The sequence below is a fragment of the Protopterus annectens genome, chromosome 6.part0 (assembly GCF_019279795.1).
Source record: "Protopterus annectens isolate FY-2018-M chromosome 6.part0, PAN1.0, whole genome shotgun sequence".
Classification (NCBI taxonomy): Eukaryota; Metazoa; Chordata; order Ceratodontiformes; family Protopteridae; genus Protopterus; species Protopterus annectens.
In genome coordinates, this window is record NC_056737.1 from 1,011,510,032 (window position 1) to 1,011,525,282 (window position 15,251).

Sequence of the window (15,251 nt, forward strand, 5' to 3'; positions counted from 1 at the left end):
AGATGGATTCTACATTGAGGCCTTATATCTCCTTTAGTAGTTGTATGGAATTGCCTGATTACACTGCAAATCAGCTATGTATGCTTCAATTAGTATTACTCAACCATAGACTGGTTCAGAGGCAATCACCTGCTAATGAGAGCCATATTAAGAAGGAAAACATCTAGCTAGATGAACCATTGTGTAGGAGACACATGTTTTCTCACTGATACCAATTTCAGAGCAGTATCTTTCAACAGAGGAGTACTGTACTCCATCCGATATGTAACCATTTTGTTTCCAAAATAATGTATATGTTAGAATAGACTCAGGGGGAATGGAGATTACATCATAAGTCTTTCTTAGAACTGTACTGATGACATGTCATTGATCCCCAGATGCATTTACACCTACACAGGAACTAGAGTACAGAAAGGGTATAATGCTTTGTGTTAAATAGGTGCACAGTTCCCCTTGATACTCCCCTTGATAGAAGTTGTAAGGGTACACTATTTGTTTGGCACTATTGTTTTTAGAGATTATAAGGGGGGGTTACTCCTATGGGGCACACTGCAATGGACTCCTGTGTTGGGTGTCTGATTATACATCAGTATCTGTCTTGGTATAAACAGGAATAGGTGACTATCATTACTATCCACATTGCTTCCACACCCTTTGCATGTTTGGCACACTGTTGAATATCAGATGTGAAATCAAGTATTGAATACTGATAGCCTTCCTATACTGATGTATCTCAACATACTGGGCTCCCACGTATGTGATCCTGACATGTGTTCTCACTTTGCTGTATTTCAGGAAATATGCATCCCTATCGTCGAACCCCTTTTACAGAGGTGGAAAATTATATCATCCTGGAGGCAACAACACCATCAAGTGCTACTGTCCAGGGGGAGACCAAACAGGCAAGAGCCCAGCATTGTGGGTTAACCTGGTCCACAGTGTGAATGCTACTGGTCACCAGAGCAGGACATATGAGCAAGTGTGGCACCATGCCACTGATATGATCCACACAGCATGCAGAAGAGCAGCAGATGTTGTCAGGGATCATGGTGTCACTGGTGGAGGGCCTGCTGCTGAACAACCACTGTCAGCCACTGAAGAATTCCTGGTGAACATAAGAACACAGGACAGCTCTCATGCAGCCATCACACCATATGTTGTGGATGTGGGTGCCACAGGCTCCACACCAGAGGAGCATCCACGTATGGTTAGTTGGATCATCACTGGAATACTGTAGCATTCAGTGTGTCAGGGTGTACATAGTTTCATGTGGGTGTCAGGTATTTTTTTTTGGCGTGGAGGGGTTAGCTGCAGTTTGAGTCTCATGCTATGATTATGACCAACATAGCAGTTAACATAGTAGCTACTGTAAGTGTGAAATATCTGAATCTCACCAAGAATGATACTGCAATACCAACAAAAAATAATTTGACTTCAACAGTTGGCTTAGTTTCTGCTGTCATTCCAAGGGGATGGGATGACATGGTTGACAGGCCTCAATGCTTTGCCAGAGATGGCCTCCACTTGTCACTACTGGGATTCAGGATTCTGGCCAAGGCTCTTGCCTCCCCTATTGTGCATTTTTTAGGCAATGTCCCGCAGACAAATCTTCCAACATAAAAGATCTGTCAAAAAGCAAATTGAAGGTAATGCTGCTTAACACTAGGAGCCTTAACCTGAAAATGCAATCACTGGAGGCTCTCCTAATACTGGAAGATGCTGACATCTGTGCAGTCACAAAAACTTGGTTCAATTCTGCAGAGAGCACCTCTGTCTTACCAGGCTATACCTCATTCAACACATTACGACCCCAAAATTTAGGTCAGGAAGACTAAGGGTGGTGGAGTTTCTATTTTCATTAAAGACAAGCACACCTCCAGACTGGTTTGCCAGCATGATGCACTAGAACTTCTACAGGTGCAATTGACAATTGGCAAGGCACCCATCTAAGTTATAGCCAGCTACAGACCCCCCTTGATGACTCAGGATGCCCACTCCTCCTACCTGGACTTACTTGAGTCCATCAGGGTACACGCTAACACCCTGATCATTGGTGACTTCAGCCACCCCACCATAAACTGGGTGAACTATTCCTGCTCTAATGCACTCACCCAGCGATTCCTTGACTTCATAAATTCTAGCACACTAGTCCAGCTTGTCTCATCCCCCAGAAGGGGAGATAGCATTCTAGACTTGGTTCTCACCAACATGGCTGACTGCTGCACCACCCCCATGGGAAGTTCTTCCCTGGTGAGATCAGACCATCGGTCTGTCTCATTCGAAGTGTCTATCCCATCCAATTCCCCCAGCTGTAACCAGGCAAAAAAACTTTTCAAAATCTGACTACAACCTTCTAAGGGAAGGTATCAGTAGCTTCACACCACTGTTCCCTCAAAGGATGCAGAGAAATATGCTGAACAGTATGGGAGTGCAGTATACAAGCACCTTTACAATTACATGGACTTAGCCATACCCAACAGAACTAAAACCTGCTCCTCAAGGAAATACACACCTATGTGGTGGACATCATCTATCAACAGGCTTTACAATAAAAAGAAGAAACTGTTGTCCAAGAGTAAAAAGGCACAAATTCCTAATTTTAAAAAACACCCCCTTAGCCTCAACAAGCAAATTAGATCACTAGTGAAACCCCCAAAGCCAATTATGAATCAAAACTAGCCTCTGAAACAAAGGCTAACCACAAAGCCTTTTTCAGTCATGTCAGAAACCTCCATGGCAAAATCCACGTTTGTTCTGAATTAGTTCTTCATGGTATGACTTACACTGATCCTGCTGATTTAGCCAACCTGCTAGCAGACAGGATCAGCTCAAACCTTACCCGCCCTATCCCCCCAAAGGCCAATTCAACATCCCCAATACTTGACCCACACCTCAGATCTCTGTAGATGAAGTGTTAAAGGCCTTATCCAAGGCAAAGAACACAGCTTCCATGGGATCTGATAGTATCCCAGCCTGTATTCTGCAACATCTCCTGCAAGAACTAGCCTCACCATTGAGCACCATATTCAACCATAGCCTAAGTACAGGCTTCTTCCAGCAGAGTGGAGAATTGCCATTGTCATCCCTTTGTACAAAGGTGGTGCCACTACTGACCCTGGAAACGATAGCTCCATTAGCTTGACAACTCTGATCTGTAAGGCCATGGTGCATAATATTATGGACCTCATAAACCAGGACATAGACAATCTCCAAGCACTTGACCCCACCAAGTTTGGATTCATCAAGGGAAGATCTTGCCTGTTGAACCTGATTGACTTTTTTGAGACTATCACCAAGGCACTGGATGAGGGAAAGTCAGTACATACAGCTTACCTTGACTTGGCCAAAGCCTTTGACACAATTCCCCACTTGGGCATCATCAAAAATCTAACAGAACTTGGCATAAGTCCCTATCTCATCAGGTGGGTGGCCAACTGGCTCACTGACAGGACCCACAAGGTCAAAATAGGTGTCACTACCTCTGACAGCAGACCTGTCACTAGTGGTGTCCCCCAGGGATCTGTCCTGGGACCCCTATTGTTTGGCATCTACTTCTCAGAGGTCCAGGCAAAGACAAAAGGCCTGTGGCTGACCAAGTTTGTGGATGACTGTAAATTGGGTGCTGTCATTGACTCTTCAAATGATGTTAACATACTTCAAGAGGGTTTCACAGCAACAAATGACTGGTGCCAAAGTCATGGCCTTAAGTTAAATTCAAAAAAATGTATTATCATACCATTTGGCAAAAACATGGCCCCCTACTGTTTAGCGGCAACCCGCTAAGCACACAACCTGTGGTGAGAGACCTGGGTACACAAGTTAACAACAATCTCACATTTGACCATCATGTAGCGACAGTGGTCAGAAAAGCCTTTTACTTTGTTCATCTCATAAGTAAAGGGATTGCATCCAGAAAAAAGGAGGTTATTACCTCTCTGTATTCCTCCCTTATTAGGCCAATAATTGAGTACAATGCCCTGTTTTTTATGTACCCCTCCAAACACCTGCACCAACTGGAAAGGCCACAGAAATACCTCACAAAGAGAATCCATGGCCTCAACACCTGTCCTATATGGACAGGCTCAAATCACTATCACTCTTACTCTGTATCATACAGATTGCTCAGAGGTGATCTGTGTCTTGCCTACAACACAATCTCAGACCCTGCTCTACTAGAGATGCTCCATATCCATAAGTCTAACTCCTCATGTAGTATCCAATCAAAAGGCATAAACCTAATATGTGACATTAACAAAACCTTCTGGAGAGACAGGTTTGTCTCTCAAAGGCTTCCCCATTTCTGGAATAGATTTTCCATTCAAGTCAAGAAAGTATGTTACTGACCCTCTTCAAGCGCAACGTTGATGAGTGGATGGGCAACCACAAATTTGTCCCAGGGGTTCAACCTGTGTCCCTCATTGACAGGGGTGACAGGTGCTGATTGAGGTTTCCCTTTTGGGGATAAACTCTTGGCTAGGCTTGTAAGGACCCCAGAGCCATTAGCCTAGTAATGTCCTATGATCCTATGATCCTATGTATTACCCTGTTATACTGTAACATGCGATGCTGTTTACATTACCTCTGCCTCAGACTTTTTCAGGATCATCAGGACTTGGATGAGGCCATGCTCCTGCTCCTGGTAAGCAAACACTGTTTTGTTAGAGATGCATATTTAGTGCAATGTATTCGCTAAAGTGTCATCCCAGGCCTGCTGGCTGGACTGATGCACTGTCTGCATGATTGCCAACTGTACAGATATTTTCTGACTGTGCACAGTTTACACTCATACTTATGCCTTGTAGGTGTGACCACACTGATAGATTCAACAGTATTGTCAGGACATTACAGATTGCCGTACATGTCAACTGTGCAGAGTTTTTCCAAATGTTAACAGTGTACATCATTTAGGTCTTGATCATGAGATTCTTGTTTAAAGATTTTTTGATTTGCAAGTAACTACAGATTTGGGTTAGACAATACTGCCCTCATGTCCGACTATATGAAGTTGGGTGTTAGACAAATCTGTAATTGTGATAGCAGTGTATAGAGCTTAACATATATTGCACCATAGTACTACAGACCATAGTACTGAAGGTATTAATGTACTGCTGTTTCCTTTTCCTCACAGGTTACCGGGGGGATTGGTCTCTGTCCCCTTCACAACCTGATGTCGGAGTCTCTTCATACTCTGATGATGATGGTGGCCAAAGTGAGGCACAGCTGGGGGTTGCAGGGGCTGAATCTGTCACAGAGGTTTACATCCCTCATATGCCTTCATTATCACCATACACAGTCAGTATGCCTACGCATACCTAGTCCCCTGTGGCCACAGATATTGGACGGTCAGAGGGTGGGGACATTGAACAGGGAAGTGCGGCTATTGTGGCTGCAGTGACTGTTGCCACTGGCCATAGCCAAATAGTTGTCAGGGTTCCACTTAGGTGGATTGATAGGGGTGCTCTTAGGAGGCCTGCTGTCCCTCCACTACCTGTTGCAGGTGTCTCATCATGTGTCACTCGGCTTATGTTTAGGGCCATCATGGAAGTGCAGGCATGTTCTGAAAGAAACTCCTGAAGAATGCTCAGGGTTATGGATGCAGCACAGTCTAACATCTGTGACTGTGTCCACCACATTGCTGATAACCTGGAATGGTTGACTGATGCAGTGGAAAGATGTTGGTCTGGTTGGAGCTGAGTGTCAGCCTCATGGACATAGGTCAGCAACTACATCTGCTGAGAGTCAATGTGGGCATGCACAGTCATAGTCCCATAGTGGCAGAACATCTACTGCTTCAGGGGGAGTGGTGTGCTATCCACACCAAGACATGGCAGGTCATGCACTCGTGGTCCTGGGTGTTTCTGTGGAGGGCATGTTCCCAGCAGACAGCAGTCACCCTCAGGTAGTAGCACAGCATCTGACCATGGGTGTGGAGGTGCCAGTGCAATTCCTGGCAGAGCCACTCCACATGTTCAGGGATGAAGATGATGAACTGTCAGCTCTACCATGCATGGCTCACAGCTGTCCAACATACAGACATGTAGGGGCAGCACTGAGCTTGGCTTTGTTCATGCACACGCTCTCACTGTCAAATTCAGGTCACCTACAGACACACGGACCATATTTCCATGCTCCATCTTGCCTGCTTCCCTTCATGCTTCACACACGCTTGCCAACCTATTGGGTCAGCCTAGGCCTCTTTCACCCCCACACAACACCCTGTGCAAGTGATGATACCTGTGCCACACCCCTATCATCTTTCTCATAGGTGCAGAGAAATACAGCTATTTGTCTGATGCACATGGTGACTATCTACATTAATATGAATTTATATCTTATATTGTACATTGCCATTTATAATGAGCTTAAAATCATAATGTGTGTACGTTACCATGGATGCTGCTGTAAAGGTTGTGTAGTCACACAATGAAAGGTGTCTCTTGGAAATTCAGTAAGCAGAATAAAAACTAGAATGAACAGCAGATGCAGGGTGATATCCAATGAGACGGAGCCTGAATAATGGAAAAATTCTTTACTCAATCCAATGATCAAAATGAAGTACAAATACACATAAAGTCACAGTTTAAAAATGATAAAACAACAAGTTAAGCGCTTTCGTCAATACTCAGACTTCTTCAGAACAGTGAATTGCTGGCTGATAACTCCTTAAATACACACCCAGTCAATTAGTAAAATATTACCCCACATCATTTCCTTTCAATTAAGAAACATCACAGGAAGTGTAAGGTAGTAGTGAATACTCCCCCTGTTTGCAAGTACACAAAAAGTCAGCTAACCAAATGTTGAATCAATAGTGTCACATGTAAAGAATGTTATAAGGCAAAAAATACCAATAACAATATAAATAAATCATAACATAAATAACTGTTTAAGTTTCAAAAGTGGTGCTATAGAAATTCTATCATTAAGACCTGGAGGGGAGTATGCATTCAGTCTGATCTGCCACTTTAACTCAATGTACTCCAAATATTCCTCAACAGGTCCACCCCTTTGTCCCAAATCAACTTGTTCAAGAATAAAAAAACTAAAACTGTGATTACTTTGGTCATTAATATGCCTAAATAAAGCATTCTTCATATTTTTCTGCTTGATGTCATATAAATGTTGGTAGACTCTAAGTCTAAAAGCATTTTTTGTTTTCCTCACATAATAACCTTGGCAGTTTTTACATACTGCAATATAAACAACCCCCTTAGTATAGCAAAACATTTTCTTTTTATTAGTAATGGATCCAAAATTCTTAAGATTAAATTTGTCTGTATCCATCATGAAAGGGCACTGGGGACATCTACCACATTTATACGTGCCACCTCTAATGAGATTAGGTTTGCCTTTTTCAAGTAGTCCTTTTATTGATGTACTCTTTTTATAAACTATAGTGGGTCTCTTACCTATCTTGTCCAAGATCCCAATGTCATTATCAAAAACCTTTCAATATTTATGTATTATGTATTTGATTTCTTCAAAATCTGCAGAATATGTGAGTGTCAATGCATGTGTAATGGAAATGTTTACGATTCACTTTCAGGATTCTGTAGGCACACCCCTGCCTACACATATACAATCAAACCATCAACATCAGAGCACAGGAATGAATTCCAGCCCAGAAGAAAAATGTCATCAGAAAGGTAAAACACTAGGTTCATGGCTTTATATGTGTTTAATAGCCTAATAAACACAAGTGATTCTTGAAGCCGTGCCTTGTATCCCTAAACTCTGACAAGGTCTGATACCCTGGATAAGTGTAAGCAGGGTTTTTGGAGCTGAAACATCTACAGGCTAGGGTGTGGGAGATGAACCATCTCCAGTTTCCCTGTGTCCATTAGAGACATTGGTCCTAAACCAGGTGTGATTGTCCTGATCCTCATCCAATTGTGTAATTTTCACATGATTTTCATTAGGGCGGAAGTCTGCTTCACACGGATGGGGAGCCTGTTCCATATAGGGTGTACTCTATGGGTTATATACCTGTCTCTCCAGCATGTACCATTTATACCACAGGCAAGGTGTAGGTCTGCAGAACAGGTAATGCTGCTGCTAGTTGTTTCGTGGATATGCAGGAGGTCCACAGTGGGGTCTGACACCACCATGTATAGCAGCCATACACCTCACCTACAAAAAATATAGGAGACAGAATACATGGACATGGACTTGAGGTCTGCATAGGACAAGTTATGCACACCATGTAGTGGTTTACAGGGAACCTCTGTTGATGTTACAGTTGTTGGATATGCCTGATTGGTTACATGCCAAAGGTGGAATTGCACTCAGTGACAGGTCTGAATGCCAATTACAGTGGAACAATGGTTTCCTTGGATTTACCTGTCATACCTTTGTTTACAGGTTGTGCAACATGGAATGATTTCCCCAATATTACAGAAATGTTACAATCAAAGGCGAGATCACTATCAATGTGTCCAAAAGTCTGTGACTACTTGGTCAACTGTTGGGGGTGTGCTGTCAATATGATAATTACCATGGGTGGATGACTCCCCAAAGGATATTATTGTGTAACTCTTAGCATTTGCTCAGTCCATGGCTCTGACAGCAACTGTATGTCAGCCCCTCCTGGATAACATTTGTGTCAGTGTAGGATTCAATGGCATCTCCTAATTTACAACCATCAGCAAATTTAGTCAGACACAGACCACTGACAGTGTCCATGCCTGCAGAGAATAAGGCCTAATAACAGGATTACGGTTCATGCAAGTGCCACATGCCTGGCAAAGCAGAGTACTCAATCTACCATGTTATCCCACACTGTCAGGTACTGTTTTACCTTAGAATGACACCATGAGGGTCAGAACATGTTACATAACAGCCTCTGTCAGGCCAGCACCTAGCCATGGCCTATTGTGATGTACACACAAGCAATAACCTATTGATAATGGCATTACTACTGACTGTTAGGGAGATGTGGACAGCATCCTAATCCCTCGTCTCCTAGCCTACACAAACACAACATGTGAGGGGTGCAACTATATTAGAAACCTTGAATCCATGCTCTCTCACACAGCAGTCAGTGTATATAACAATGAGCTGGTTGCCAACATGCAGACCTCACCTCCTACTTCACCCAAACCCACATCACACATACCTACATATGCAGAGGTCCTTAACAGAAACATAGCTACACACCTGACACGTCCCAAACACAAAAGCTGCACCTGATACTACAGTACACATAACAGCTCATGCAGCACTGCCTCACCACTCAACCCCCTAAGGCAAAAAACAAATCAAGCATATTAGTCATAGGTGATTACATCATGAAACACATTAATGCCCCTCTCACCAGGCTACATAAGGGAAAGGTCATGGCCAGTTGTCTGTGAGGTGCCCTGATATGCCATATCACACATACACTCAAGTCTGATAACAGCAGGTACTGCTATGACTATGTCATAATTCCTGTTTGTGTGTATGACTTCTCACGTACCTCTCTGGACTATATGAATACAGATATGTCTGAGCTCTTGGACTATGTGCCTCAGGCAGGTATGCCCTTGGCCTTCAGCTTCATTTTACCTTCACCTGGGATGATGCCTCAATACAAAAAGAAAATGATTGACTTCCATAATTAGCTTTGCATCTGGTGTCATTCTAAGGGGATCCACTATCTGTCAGCCTGGGATGACATGCTCAACAGACTTCGATGCTTTGCCAGAGATGATCTTCATCTCTTACTCCTGGGATTTTGGCTACTCACCAAGGCTCTTGCCACCCCCACAGTGCCCTTTTTAAGTGGTGCCCCAAGGACAAAATGTGCAATGTAAAAAGCCCATCTACAAACAACCTCAAGGTTATAAATGCTAGGAGTGTCAACACAAAATTACATTCACTTGAAGCTGTCCTCACCTTAGAAGACACAGACCTTTGTGCAGTCACAGACATCTGCTTCAAGGCTGTGAAGTGCAATGCAGCCATACCAGGCTACAACTCCTTCCACACATGCAGACCTCAAACTGAAGGCATGCAAACTGATGGAGGCAGTGTATAAATATTCATTAAGAATACATGCACACTCAGATTGTTTACACAGTATGATTCCCTGGAGACACTTCAGGTTCTATTGACTGTTTCTAGGTCACCTATTCAAGTAATCGCAAGCTACAGGAGCCCCTCCATGAAGCAGGGCACCCCCTCTGCTTATTTCTATCTACTTGAGTCTATCAAGCTACATCCAGACACCATGGTTTTGGGTAACTTTAACTACCTACCGACTGGGTATATTACACATGCTCAAACTCACTTGCACAAAGGTTTTTTCCCAACTTCATTAACTACAATGCCTGGAACAGCTAGTTAACACCCCCACAAGGGAAGCTTACATACTGGATGGAGTGTTTACCAATATGGGGGACCACTGTAGCACCTCCACTGTGTAGCCCTCCCTGGTGATATCTGTCAAATAATCAGTCTCATTCAAAGCAAGTATCACACCTGACACCCCCCTTGCCGAAAATAAAGTAATAAATGTCACCAACGCAGATTATAACCTCTTATGGAATGGTATAAATAGCTTTACTGCACCTCCTCCCTAAGATGGAACTGGCAACTAGGCTGAGCTCTACACAAATGCTTTATACAAACACTGGTATAACTACATTGAATTGGCTGTACCTGATAGGTGTAAAAGAACCTTCTAATGGAAGAACAAACCTGCCTGGTGTACGACTGCCATTCAGAGGCTTTACAATAGGAGGAAGACATTGCTGTCTAAGAGTAGGAGGTAAGGTGTCCCTTAAAATGGAAGAACTCCCTCTTCAGCATAAACAAGCAAATACATTTGTTGTGAAGTCTTCCAAATCAGAGTGTGGGTCCACATTAGCCTTCTCCACAAAAGACAAATACAAGGCATTCTACAGTTACATCTATAACCTAACAGGAAAGGCCCAGATTTGTGCCAAACTCATATTTAATGACACCACATATACTGGGGGCTGTAGATATAGCTAATCTTTTGGCCAACAAGTTCTGCAAAAACTTCACTCCCCTGTCCCCACCACATGTCCACCATGATATCCCTACCACCTGTCCCCTACCTTGTATCTCTAAAGGGCAGGTCATATGTGCTCTTCATAAGTACAAAAACACAGCATCTATGGAACCTGCTAATATCCCAGGATGCATCCTACATGGGCTCCAGCATGGATTAGTAACACCCTTGAGAACTCTTTTGAGTCATAGTGTAACCACCGGCTTCTTCCCAGCTGTCTGGAAAACAGCCATTATTAATCCATTGCACAGAGGTAGTATAACCACTGACCACAGAAACTATATACTATTAGCCTGATTAGCCATATCTGCAAGGCATTGGAGCAGATTATCATGGACATTATCAACAAAGATGTAGGTAATCTCCAATCAGATGACCCTACACAGTTTGGATTTGTCAAAGTGAAATCATGCCTGTTAAACCTGGTGGAATTATTTGAGACAGTCACCAAGGACTTGGCTGATGGGAAATCTGTGCATACAGCCTACCTGCAATTAGACAAGGCATTCTACAGTATCCCCCACTCAGGCATCATTGACAAAATCACCCAACTAGGCTTCAATCCCTATGTCGTTAGAGGGGTTATTAATTTGGTCACTGATATAAGTCATATAATCAAATTAGGGGACTCCACCTCTAATAGCAGAGCTGTAACAAGTGGTGTCCCACAGAGTTTGTTCCTGGTTTCTCAATTGTTTGGAATCCATTTCTCCAAAGTACAAGCACAAAGTAAATTTATTTGGCTGACAGTGTTTGCTGATGCCTGCATCCTGTGAGTGGTCATAGCATCTCCACATTGTGTCAACGTCCTACATGAGGGTCTTACATGAACAGATGATTGTTGCCAAACTCATGGCTTTAAACTCAATGCAAGTATATGTTGTATCATTCATTCTGGTAACACCAAGGTTCCTGCTGTGTACCACAACAATAGCAATACCTTAAGTACATACTCAGGGGTGAGAGATCTGGTCACACATGTTGACAGCTACCTTAGCTTAGATCAGCATGTCTACACAGTGGTGAGAAGGGCATTCTATCTTGCTCATGTCATACGTGAAGGCATTGTTTCAAGAAAAAGAAGTTATAACCTCCGTGTACTCTTCCCTCATCAGGCCAATATCTGAGTGCAGGACCCCTTTTGGTATGTACCTCTCCAAACACCTGTGGCAATTGCAGAGACCTAAGGTTCCTTATAAGGGAAATTCAAGTCTTCTGCATCTGTTCTATGTGGATTGCCAGAAATCTCCATCAATTTAATGTGTGTTATACCGACTACTCAGAGGTGATCTCTGCCTTGCATACAAGGCAATATCTGACCCTGCTTTATTGGAAATGCTGCACATCTGTAAGTGAAATGGTACACAGGTTACTTGCATTTAAGAACTTAACCTGGTATGTGACATTAATAAAACCTGCTGGAGGGAGAGAATTGTCTAGCAGAGTTTAACACATCTTTGGACCAGACGTCTACTTCATGTCAAACAGCGGACCTCATTGGTCATTTTCAGATGCAATCTGTATGATTGGATTGGTGACCCTAATTACACCACAGGGGTTGCATCTGTGTACCTCCTGGACAAGTATTGATTGTGATAATAAATGTAAAAAGTTGGCTAGGATTATAAGGGCCCTAGTGCCATTAGCCTAGTAAATTCCAATGATAGGCTGATACAAAACACTGACTAACATCCACAAACACCATCTTGGCTGTAGTGAGAACATTACCACTACTTATTTATGTGTACAAATCACTGGATAGCACACACACCAAATCAGCTGGAGTGAGATTAAAACCCCTACCTACCTAATCTTACACACTACACTTCACAGTACTTTTAACACACACCACAGCTTAAATCTGACATTAACATGGCTTTAGGTACTCTTACCGTAGATGAAATCAGCAGGCCTTGCAGAGGACAAGAGTGTGAAGGCCTGCATCAAGTGCAAAGGCCAAAAAGTGCAGAACCATTGCAATTTGGTAGAGTATGGGACTCACACTTGTTTTGTGGGAGATGCACATGCACACACAAATACACCAAGTGGGTTAGAGGGAGATTAGAACCCCTACCTATTTAGTCTTAAACACTACAGATTACAGTACTTATGACACACATCACGGCTTAAGTTGTACACTGGTATGGCTTTAGGTGCTCTTATGGTAGATGATATCAGCAGGCCTTGCAGAGGACAAGAGTTATGAGACTTGCATCAACTGCAAAAGTCAAAAAGTACTTAAGCATTGCAATTTGGGATTCACACTTGTTTTGTGGGGAGGTGCACATACAAACACATCAAGTGGGCTAGAGTGAGATTAGAACCATTACCTCTCTAGTCTTACACACTAAATATCACACATGCCACAGGTGAAGTCTGCTTTGTAAATGTCTGTAGGTGAAGTTATCTTAGAGAACATAAAAAAGGCCTGTGCTTAACAGGTTGGGAGGCCTGCACAGTTACATTGCTTCCTACTGTCATCTGCAACTAGTAGTCTAACAGTCAGAAAACTGTATTGTAGCCTAGCTATGTGACAACAGTACCCATATTGGGCATATGTGTCTGTTTGCATTTGGATGGGAAAGCCTGTGTCAAAACTAAATTTACCTTATCAATGAGTGAACACACAACATAATACATTACACTAACTGTTCAGGTGTTGTGTGTTTGTTAAAATAAAGCAGACACAGAGGGCTGTAGAGAATGCAGATGGTGTTGCTGGCATAGAAACACACATATGGCTTCACAATATATATACATATTCATATACCATGCCATACATTTCAAGGGTTCCACATGCTCTCTTAGAGAGATGTGGTATGACTCACCACTGTTCAAATGTTTGCAACTATACAGGTTTGACTCAAAATTATGTGTGTTTCACGCTAAATTGTGGTTTGTTGTCAAACGTGGTATCATTTACACATGACATGGGAGAAGACTGCCAGAAATGTGAACTTCAGATATCCCAATAGTCCTACGATTGCAGTATATGTTTAGTCTAGGCACTTCCACATTTTTGTAAGTACATTATCAAATGCTGAGCCCTTCCTTTTGGTCGATGTCTAACATTATAAGTGTCATACTGCAGCTTTACTCTCCATGATCTGGGTATATAGAACAATACAGACATACACATACATGTATATACATAATATATAGATATAGATATATGTATATAACTATAAACTATATAAATATATGTATATATTCTTCTAAATAAAATTGTGTGAGGAACAATGGATTTGCACTTTGCTTAACTAAATGTGTGAGGAACAATGGATTTGCACTCTACTTAACTAAGTGTGTGCACATGCGCAGTGGCATTTTGACTTGTTTATGCATTGCTAAGCAATGCACAAATGGGAGGTGCACTGCTTACATCAAGAGACTTACTGTTGCATAAACTGACTCCAGCCCACACCAGGATTATGATATGATTAGGAAAACTCCAAGTTGGATCTACCTATATACTCATTTCCTTACATGTATCTACAGTTTCAATCACTGTGTGGTGTATTTAATATTCACCTTTATATTTCTGTCATCCAAATGTCATATGCTTACTTTTTGATGTATTTGACTGCATATTAAGCTCCTGCAGCCTAGTTATTGTGCAGACATGCCCCATCTGTTACACATTTAATCAATATACCCAATTTCAAGTCATCTGTATATAGGCTGTAGAACAAGTCAGATGAAAAAGATAGGTCTACAGACAAATCTAAACAAGTTTGGGCCTAGAACAGAGCCCTGTGGGACACCCTGACTGTAACCAAAAATATCACTTGTCCAGTTGCTGTATGATACTTGTCAAGTTCTATAGACAGAAGGGAAGACAGTGGAACAGGTAAACAGCTTCAAGTATCTGGGAGCGGTGGTTGAGGAAAAGGGTAGTCTGAATGAAGAGGTCAAAGCTAGAATCAGAGGGGCTGCAGCCAACTGGCATAGAGTATCAGGTGTACTCTATGACAGAAGAATGCCAAAGAAGCTAAAAAGCAAGGTGTACAAGACAGTGGTGCGACCAGTACTACTGTATGGTACCGAAACCTGGGCAGTAAAGGCAGAACAGTTGAAGAAGCTAGAGGTGATGGAAATTAAGTGCCTGAGAAAGGTGGTAGGATGCACACTGTGGGACAGACAAAGAAATGAGGACATAAGAGCAGAAGCCAAAGTAGCTCCAATTGCAGAAAAGATCAAAGAAAACAGATTATGGTGGTTTGGGCACATGTGT